Raw genomic sequence first — 9,342 nt, forward strand, 5'->3', positions numbered from 1 at the left:
AGGCCCATGGTTAGAGACCACGTTTCTGTCCCATATGTCATCACCATTAAACAATGTGTATTAAGAACGTAGAAACGATAAATATATCGCGCCTAACCTTCCACATAAACTAGCGTATAATACTGCCAATTAAAAAAGTTTGCATTCACAACGCATAAGTGACATTTAAGGCGATTTCCCAGCCAACACCAGACCGCACAATGGAGATATACAAGTGCAATATTTATGTCCAAGCACGATCGTTTGTTTAGACCCACATGGTCCCGTAGCACGCAACAAGTACACAGACGATAAAGTTTCTGAATAATGGTCACTTCGCTTTAATTCAACGATTTTTAGCAGCAAAGCTCGTCATTTTGTTAATAACTTTGCAAAGCGGGTTTCTTATACGTCATTTACTGTGTGTTTCTTTGATTGCATTGTTTTGTCTTGAACTAAAAAGTGAGTAGCTGAGATATTTGATTTCGTATTAATATATAAAATAGCAATTCTTAGCACAAGAAGTCCATACATTGCGTCCATGTATTGCGTATCACGCTGGCTAAGTGCGGGTTAGTGTTGGTAGATATAGTAGGTGGATTGTTAGATGACAAATTATAGGAATTATACTAAAATGGAGTAATAAGGAAATGGGCTGGTTACAATGTTAGGCGATCCAACTAATAATAGGAACGTTAATGGCCCATAGTTTATGGTGATTTGGCTTTAGGTCATAGATTCGTTAAGAAGAAGTTTTACGAATAAGCGCTGCAGCAAACGCTTTGGAATATTTATTATTATTTATAAATACTCTATTTTTGATAAGTGGAAAAAGAGCACGCTTCGGCACGAGTTTGGCTATCTCGCACCGGGGAAGTACGACACCCCCACAGAACACCAGCGTGAAATAGTAGCATGCTGCTGTGTTTCCCACGGTCAGTCGGAGAGCCAGAGGTCCGAGAACCTCATCCTTCTCAGTCCATTCCTTCTTTGCAGTTGTTAATATTTACTTTATCTCTTAAGCTCTAAAACACTAGCTGCCTCTGCGCATGTACATGGGCGGTGTTGATCGCTTTCCATCAGGCGAAACACCAGCTCAGTTGCCCGCTATGACACGAAAAAAAAAATTATAAATTAATTCATATAGCTACAAATCGATTTCACCGGTTACTCTCATAAAACTATTAATTTTTCATTTTTATTGCTGCATTGCACCCGTTTAAAGAAAATATGCACATCACCGCGCAATAAAATAAAGTGCATTTTACGACAACTCCCAACCAGTTATAATAATTACTAAGTACGCCTTGTAATTGCTTGTAATTTGAGTTACGCTCACAGCGGTTGACAATTTTCTGCTTTATGTATTTATAAATCCTAATTCTAGACTGCATATGAATCCTGGTGCAAGTTTAAAGCGGTTTATAGTTCTAAATAATACGTAATAAACGTGTTTAGTCTATACAACTAGTGGGGTACGCTGAGACTTTCGGAATAGAATATGTACGTTATTCCAGTGTGTTATAGGCTGTATATGTATTTACCACGAGTGAAGCCGGGATGGACCGGTAATTTCATATATTAGGTACATGAATTTCTAAAGTTTACACATTTTTTATATAGCCACTAATTAAAATTAAAAAGTGTTGGTTGGTTTTTCCAAAGACGTTACGTAACTGTCGAATGCAATATTGTGTTAATATCATTCCAGTCATTTTGTACGAATCGTATTAAAAACTCTTGGTGGACTAAATGCTCGTCTCCTTTTCCTCACCCTTCCCAGTATTTATCTCTATTCCTGTCTTCGCAAAAAAGGATAAATGTTCATGGACATTGGTGATCCACCCTACTACAATCCGCGATGTAATTTGCTTTTTTTATTTTTATCATTTTTAGTAGCATGAAATAAAAATGAGCTTGATTAGTTCCATTTATTCATGCAAAAAGCCCGCGTATACCCATTATAATTCCGACCCACTACTAATATTTTAAAACTATAACTAAATTGCTTTTCAAGTTAATTCCCGTAAAATGTTTGCCAAACTAACTCTCGTGGGAACGAAATTACTGATCCTATGAAAATATTTGTTCTTTGGGCTCTGGAGTATTGGTAAAAAGGTGTGAGTTGACAACTAATGTGGACACTGGTCATTAGCTGAATATTTTGTGGGAATATGGTAAAATTAGTGAGAAGGATATATTATTGCGTATGACTTGTTATTGAAATCATTATTTTTGAAGGGCCTGAAATTTAAGCATATTTTTTTCATTGGTTATAATATATAGACAATTAACATATATGTGAACAAATGTGTGTATTCGTAAGACGAGGTTATTAATTAAATTTTATTTGTTTTTATAATAGTATTTATAATATACTAGCTGTTCGCCCCGGCTTCGCCCGTGGAACATACATATATAGGCTACTTTCATCAGTGAAGTTGCAGCTTTCTAATCGTGAAATAATTTTTGAAATCGCTCCAGTGGTTTTTGCGCGAAAACATTACAAACATACAAAAATACAAAAATTTTCCTCTTCATTACACTAATGTTAATTATTTAGTCCACTACTAAGTTAGCAATCTGTTATTTATTAATATTGCGACTAGTTATAGTAAAAATATATAGAAATGAGTCGGAAAAGTTATTTTCTAATCTTCTATCGGTAAATCAAGTTTCTATGACTTGACCCACAAAATAAACGTATAGTACTTAGTTGAACGGGTAATTGAGGTGTTCGACGACAATTCTTCGAATGTAATTCAATATTCATTGATCTGCAAGCTGCAGCGACGTATACTATCTCTAATTACTCAGCAATTATCCACAATTGTTATACCTACGTGGGTGTACAGTTCTTTTAAAAAATCAGTGTACAATTCTCAAATCAATTTGATTTTTGTTGTGATTCTTTATTTTAATATTACGTACAAATTTTTTTAAGTCCTAGGGGCAACTGAGCTGGTGGTTCGCCTGGTGGTAAGCTTTCAAATTGTTCAAGCATTCAAATGCGTTGCGTGCTTTAGTGCTTTAGTGGGGATTTCGATTGGAATGAAAAAATGGACTGTGAAATTTGAGGAAAATTTACACATAGTTCTATGCTACTATTTCACGCCGATCTTCTGTGGGGGTCTCCATTGACATTATAAATTCATTTTAATACTAGCTGTAACCCGCGACGTCACTTGCGTATACCTTAGTAAAAAGTAGCTTATGTGCTAAAGCAGATTATAATCTATCGCCGTACCAAATTTCTCACAGATACGATAAACTGATGTCGCGTTTAAGAGTAACAAACATCCATCTATACTTACAAATTTCGCGTTTATAATATTAGTAAGATATTATCTTAAATGTAACACAATGCGCATTAAATTATTATCCATGTCAAATATTTTTGGGTAATTTTTTTTGCTGGTAACACTCAACTACTTTTACTTTAATCGATTGTTTCACGTAATCTATTTAATGGACAAACTACGAGTTTCGAAAGGGTTATTCTATTTCTGTTTTAAATTTTGTCAATTTATTAAACATACAGGTCAATGTTTGGATTGGAAAGTAAAAAAGTCTAGGATTGTATTAAATTGAATTCATAGAGTTTTCATCATACATTTTTATTGTGTATTTTATAAAAAAATGCAATACGTATACATAAAAATAATGTCGTATACTTGTTATTTATTTCTAATAAAGTGTGTGTTCTCATCAAATAATTGATAGCAATCATAATGAATACATTATGTCTAAAAAACACCTCGTCATAAATAATTCAAGACATTACTTATATTTTACTCTATATTTCAAAGATAAAATTTCTTATACAATAAGACCTAAGAGATATTAGAGACCTATTAGAGATAATTTTGTTTAAAACATAAGTATCACAATTTTTAAGACAGACATTTCGGTTAATATTACAATCGATAAATAAATTATTTATATTAAAAAGCTTTTTGCCTTTAACAACCTGGTTGTTGGTTGCCTGAGCAATAATAATTATACTATATTGATATATAATTATCTTTAATTTAAAGTATTATAGCATTGAAAATTTTTAAAATTTCTCATATAATTATATGTTACCAAATTTTTCTTTTAACTTCATTCCCAATATCCAAATGAGAAATATCAATCGCGATACTTTCTATTTTGTTCAAATGAATATTTTGGTACTGTTATGTTATCTCGTTCAATCACATGTACACAAAAAACTTATTTACATGTAAATTGTTTCGTTAAACGTTTTCCTTACAAAGTTAGCGACATCAAAAGAGTAAATAACTCTTATAGACCTGTAAGTAATGTAATATAGAGTGAATGAGGGAAAATTCAAAGGAAATACGTTGTGGTGACGAAATGAGTTATTACCGAATCTCATTTTCGTGGCTATAGAGATTTTAAGAAAGCACTAACAGTAAATGGTGGCTATGAGGGTAAAAAGTATTAACATTGGCTAGGTAGGAATCGTGAGAGCCCCTACTATGAAGTTTTTTATAGTAATAAGTAGTAATAGTTATTTAAACGAATGTTTTATAGAATCATGCCGAAACTATTTCTATTCGATTTTTAATTCAAATGACATCCATTTAACTGATTATAATATTCTTTACTTCTAGAAAGAATCGTGTCCTCTCTTTTTAAATCTTTGAATGTAGAACTAGTATTCTATTTAATCTGTCTTGTATAAACGAGTAAATGACTGGGTGGTTGTATTTTTTCTTTAAGATGGTGGAATTTTTATGGTAATCATTATTTCATTTGTATTTAAAGACGGAGCCGACCACCTTTTGGTACGACTTGTTTAACTCGCACTGGAAAACTATCACAACACAGAGCGTGAGCGCGAAGAAGCAGGATGCCCTATTTTATTTCGTGCTTCCCACTCTATTCATTCTGTTTTATTGTCAATCATTTTTGTATCTAATCGTTTATAGACGTCAATATAGATAAATCTGTTTTACAACAAACCTGTATTTACCGAAACATACAATAGGTACAATAAATACAATTTTAATTAAAATTCCACACCACAAGTAGGGGCTGCGTCGACCGGAATACCTCACCTGAATTTTTAAGGTACGAAGTTTCGTCTCAGCTTAGTATCATTTTAAAAATCTTTGGCTCTGAATGACACTTTGTACACCTTTTGAGGATTTCACGAGACTATACGAGACGGTCATTTTAAAAGAAAATGAGATAGGAATTTTTCATTTTTTCGCGAAGTATTTTTGGCACTAGAGAGATTTTAATAAGGAACGCTTTGAGGATCCTATTTGCATACGATGCGAGGCAACGCTCGGCAATTTTTTCCCTCGAAGACACTATTTGGTTCTTTGTAACAAGATACCGTGTTATATAACCTGCTGTTCACCGGCACTATTACTATTCATATGCTGTTTATTGAAATAAATGAAAGACGCTGAACGTTTTTACCGTTTGAGAAAATCTGGGCGGGAGTCGTATTACATTTTTGAGTGTGAAATTATGTGGAAAATTTTAATATTTGGAACGCTGGAGTTTATATGTGTGAGGTGAATGTGGAGATGCTGCTTGCATATGTGTATTATGCACACACAGAAGATGTGGGCAAAATACAATTACAACTAAACGAATAATATGCCAATCTACTTAAACATCTTTACAGATTAATAGATAATGTTAATTTTAATTCGGAGTTTGAAAGCGTATTATTATATGATTTATGATTAATTCTTGAATAAAGAACTGGGATATGTTTGTAGCTATTTTTATTGCGATTCATATCAACGTAAAATTTTTCACTGCGCGTCTAACAACAATACAGAGATAAGATTATTTTTTATTCTCCTTTTGAATAACTATGTTACATCTTTATAAATATTAATTACCAGCTTCACACTTCTTTTTTCTTCTTATCTTACTACATTATGCTACCTGTCTTCTCATTCTATGGCTTATGTGGTTTATTAAATCGTTTCTTATACCTACCCATTTTTGCACATTAAAGTTAAATATTTTATGTATGTGAGTAAATTATTAAACCAAATATAGATGTTTATTTACACAAACAATAATCACATTTCTTTTTTCTAAACTGTATTGTGACCCAAATAATATTATTATGATAAACAGAAGCGAACTATGCAGGTAAATTACAAGGTAACGTAATATCGTCTCCATTAATTAAAGTATACTCAGCATCTTCTCTATTTACTTATTAATGAGATCGTTTGCTTATTATGGCGGAATTACATTTGATTACATGAAGATTAATTTCCACGCACGTGTATACATTTTTGTCATAATATACCTACTAATATTATAAATGCGAAAGTAGCTCTCTGTCTGTTTGTCTGTTACGCTTTCATGCCTAAACTGCTGAATCAATTTTTATAAAATTTACCATGAAGATGGAATTGAACTTGGGAAAGGATACAGGATACTTTTTTATCGCGAAAAAGGGTAGAAGGGGCTGAAATATGGGATGAAAGTTTGTATGAAAGTTCGTTATTAAACATTAAATCATGTAAGATTCTTTCACACCTAAACCGTTTAACCAATTTTGACGAATAATCTAGACTGGGAAAGACAATAAGCTACCTCTTATCATGTCGCGCGATATAACTGAATTCCACGCGGGCGAAGCCGCGGGCGGAATGTTAGCTTAAATTATAATGTATAGATGACCTGATGGATTATGATTAATGCTAACAATTCGGCCAGAAGATTCGATAGCCAGTCTTCCTATCAGTTGTTCTATCAGATACATTATACTAATAATATAAAACTTAAGGGTTTCTTTGATTGAAGGTTCTAATGTCTTGGACGTTTTTTGTTAAAATTGTCGAGGAAGACTTCAGAATGATATGATTATAAATAATTGTAAACACGTTGCAGCACTGTAATAAATATTCCATTTGAAAGCAGACGAAGGGGTCAGGTCAGCTTATTTATAGTATACACGAATGTCCTTTCATATTAGGGATTAATTTTGAACGAAACTTTCGCGTTTATTGCACGAAAATCAGGTACACAAGTGTATGCTTAATTTGAAGCTTACTTATTTATATATTTTTCTCATCAAAAGCATTGTACAAAGAAGAAAAAATAATATAGGCTAGGCTTAAAAAGACGGAGAACAAATTGTTGGGTGGCCTTATCACTTTGAAGTGATCTCTTTTAGGCAACCAGGGCAAAAGGTGGCAAGCATAATGAGAGTTTAAGCAGGACGAGAAACAGATAATAAGTTTGAATATATAGCCTAGTTATAGATACACAAATATGGTCAAATTACAAACAAAAATTATATACGATCTTCTCTCTGTTCCTTACCAAATGAAGATCTTAAATATTGAACCTATTGCTCAAATAACTGCTCATTCAAGAACCGTCATAGTAGAACGTTTCTGTCAGTTAACAATTCCGCCAGCTTAAATTAAATTTAGACTAGGTCAGTCCATTGGAGTACATGGACCATATTTATTAGCACAAATTATGATAATTTTGTAGTAAATTTATAGCTAAGCATAGTCATTGTTCTTAAAGTGAGTTATTTATGAATTACTTATTTAGATAATTTGTTGTATCGTTTGTGTTGGTAATAGTCGTGACGCCTATTTGAAAGTAAAACGTATTTGAAAGTTCTTAAAGATATAAATAATATCGAGGCAGAACTTGAACAAGCAATTCGATCAAATTCAGCAACTATTTGGCTACTTATCACATGATGAAGAAAATAATGAGACTAGGGTATGTAAAAGAAACAAAACATTCCATCAAATCTCTTTATTCAACAAAATCACAATTATTTACACGTCAATATATACCGTCGTGCAATTACAGTACAGTTAACGTAGCTCTACACAACTTTTTACAAGGCGGACTCAATCCTAGGATATACATTAAATAAAACGCATAGCTTATAGTATGGCAATATTACAAAATATAATATAAATTTATACATGTTATAGTGTCGTTAGTACCATCTTCCAATGAAAATTGAGTTAATGTTAAGAATTTTTTATTAAAAAACATTTAATTACACACATTTACCGGTGGCTAAGCATCACCATCAGATAATTATTCGATACCGATAGTTGTTTGTGGAATAAAAATTTAAATTATAATAATATGGGATCCAGTGAATTAAGTGTTTTATTAAAAAATTAAATGCGATAATTTGTACTTGAACTCGTATGAATCGTAACTTGAATGCGTAAGCGTTATTCCACAGAATCAGATTTCAAAGCAGCCGCAGTATATAAAATTATTGTTTCTACTTCTGAAAATGTTGTTAGACGCAGAACACAATAGAAATAATTACCGTTTATTATACATAGTAATAAGAATTACATTTTAGAAATATCTATTTGTTTTCGGATCACATTATGTTGAGACTTTAAATTAAATATTTTAGTATCATAATAATCTTATTAAATACAAAATATATTAATAATAATTTCGCTGTTCATCTGAAGAGCTTTAAAGTCGAGACAAGTCGTACCAAAATAGAAATTCTATGCCCGAACGGTTTATTTACTTAAATACGTAGTTACTTAATAAATAAAACCTATGATTTTTACAATTTTTGAAGCTCTAAATGCACAAACATGTAGTTTATAAAAAAATTGAGCATTGAGCTATCGTAGATATAGCAAAAAGATTTTTCCTGCATAAGTATACACAAAAAAACAACTTCTCTTAAATTTATCTTATATAAAACCTACTTCATATATCTGTGTTATATGGTTGCAATTTATCCGTAGATTCGTGTGATCACGTATGAATGAAAATTTGGCATCCTCCACGTTGAATTCCCGGTTGAAAAGTAAACAGGTGGCTATCCCGCCAATGATAAACATTTGTTTAAATCATAAATATGTACATTTTATTTACCAATTAATAATATCGTTCTCTCGTATTTATCGTTCACTCATTCTTCGTTAGAGCTAATTCGTTCTCGAATTACAATCACGATTACATAACTATGCTACTTATCTAAAAATATGTTATTTCTTCAGTCATTACCTATACATTAAGAAACTAAGAACTTTAACTTAAAAAGCGTTATATTTACAAGTCAATTAATACTTACATGTAAATGTAAATGATTACAACTAGTGATATTTGAAATGGTTTTAAAATATTATATAATATATATGATAAGCAATTCCGAAAAAAGGACGTTTAGGCTATGGAAGATTTGAACTATTTTGAAAACAGACATTTATTCTATGATTTATAAAGAGAATAATAGAATTTTGATTACATCCAATTCTAGATTATAGATTTCTGTTAAAACATGAGTAAAGCAAAGCAAAAGGCCACACTTAATTTTAAAATAAATAATAAAAGACAAATACCTAAGTTACAGGATCATTA

This window comes from Zerene cesonia, chromosome 16 (assembly GCF_012273895.1).
Source record: "Zerene cesonia ecotype Mississippi chromosome 16, Zerene_cesonia_1.1, whole genome shotgun sequence".
Classification (NCBI taxonomy): Eukaryota; Metazoa; Arthropoda; class Insecta; order Lepidoptera; family Pieridae; genus Zerene; species Zerene cesonia.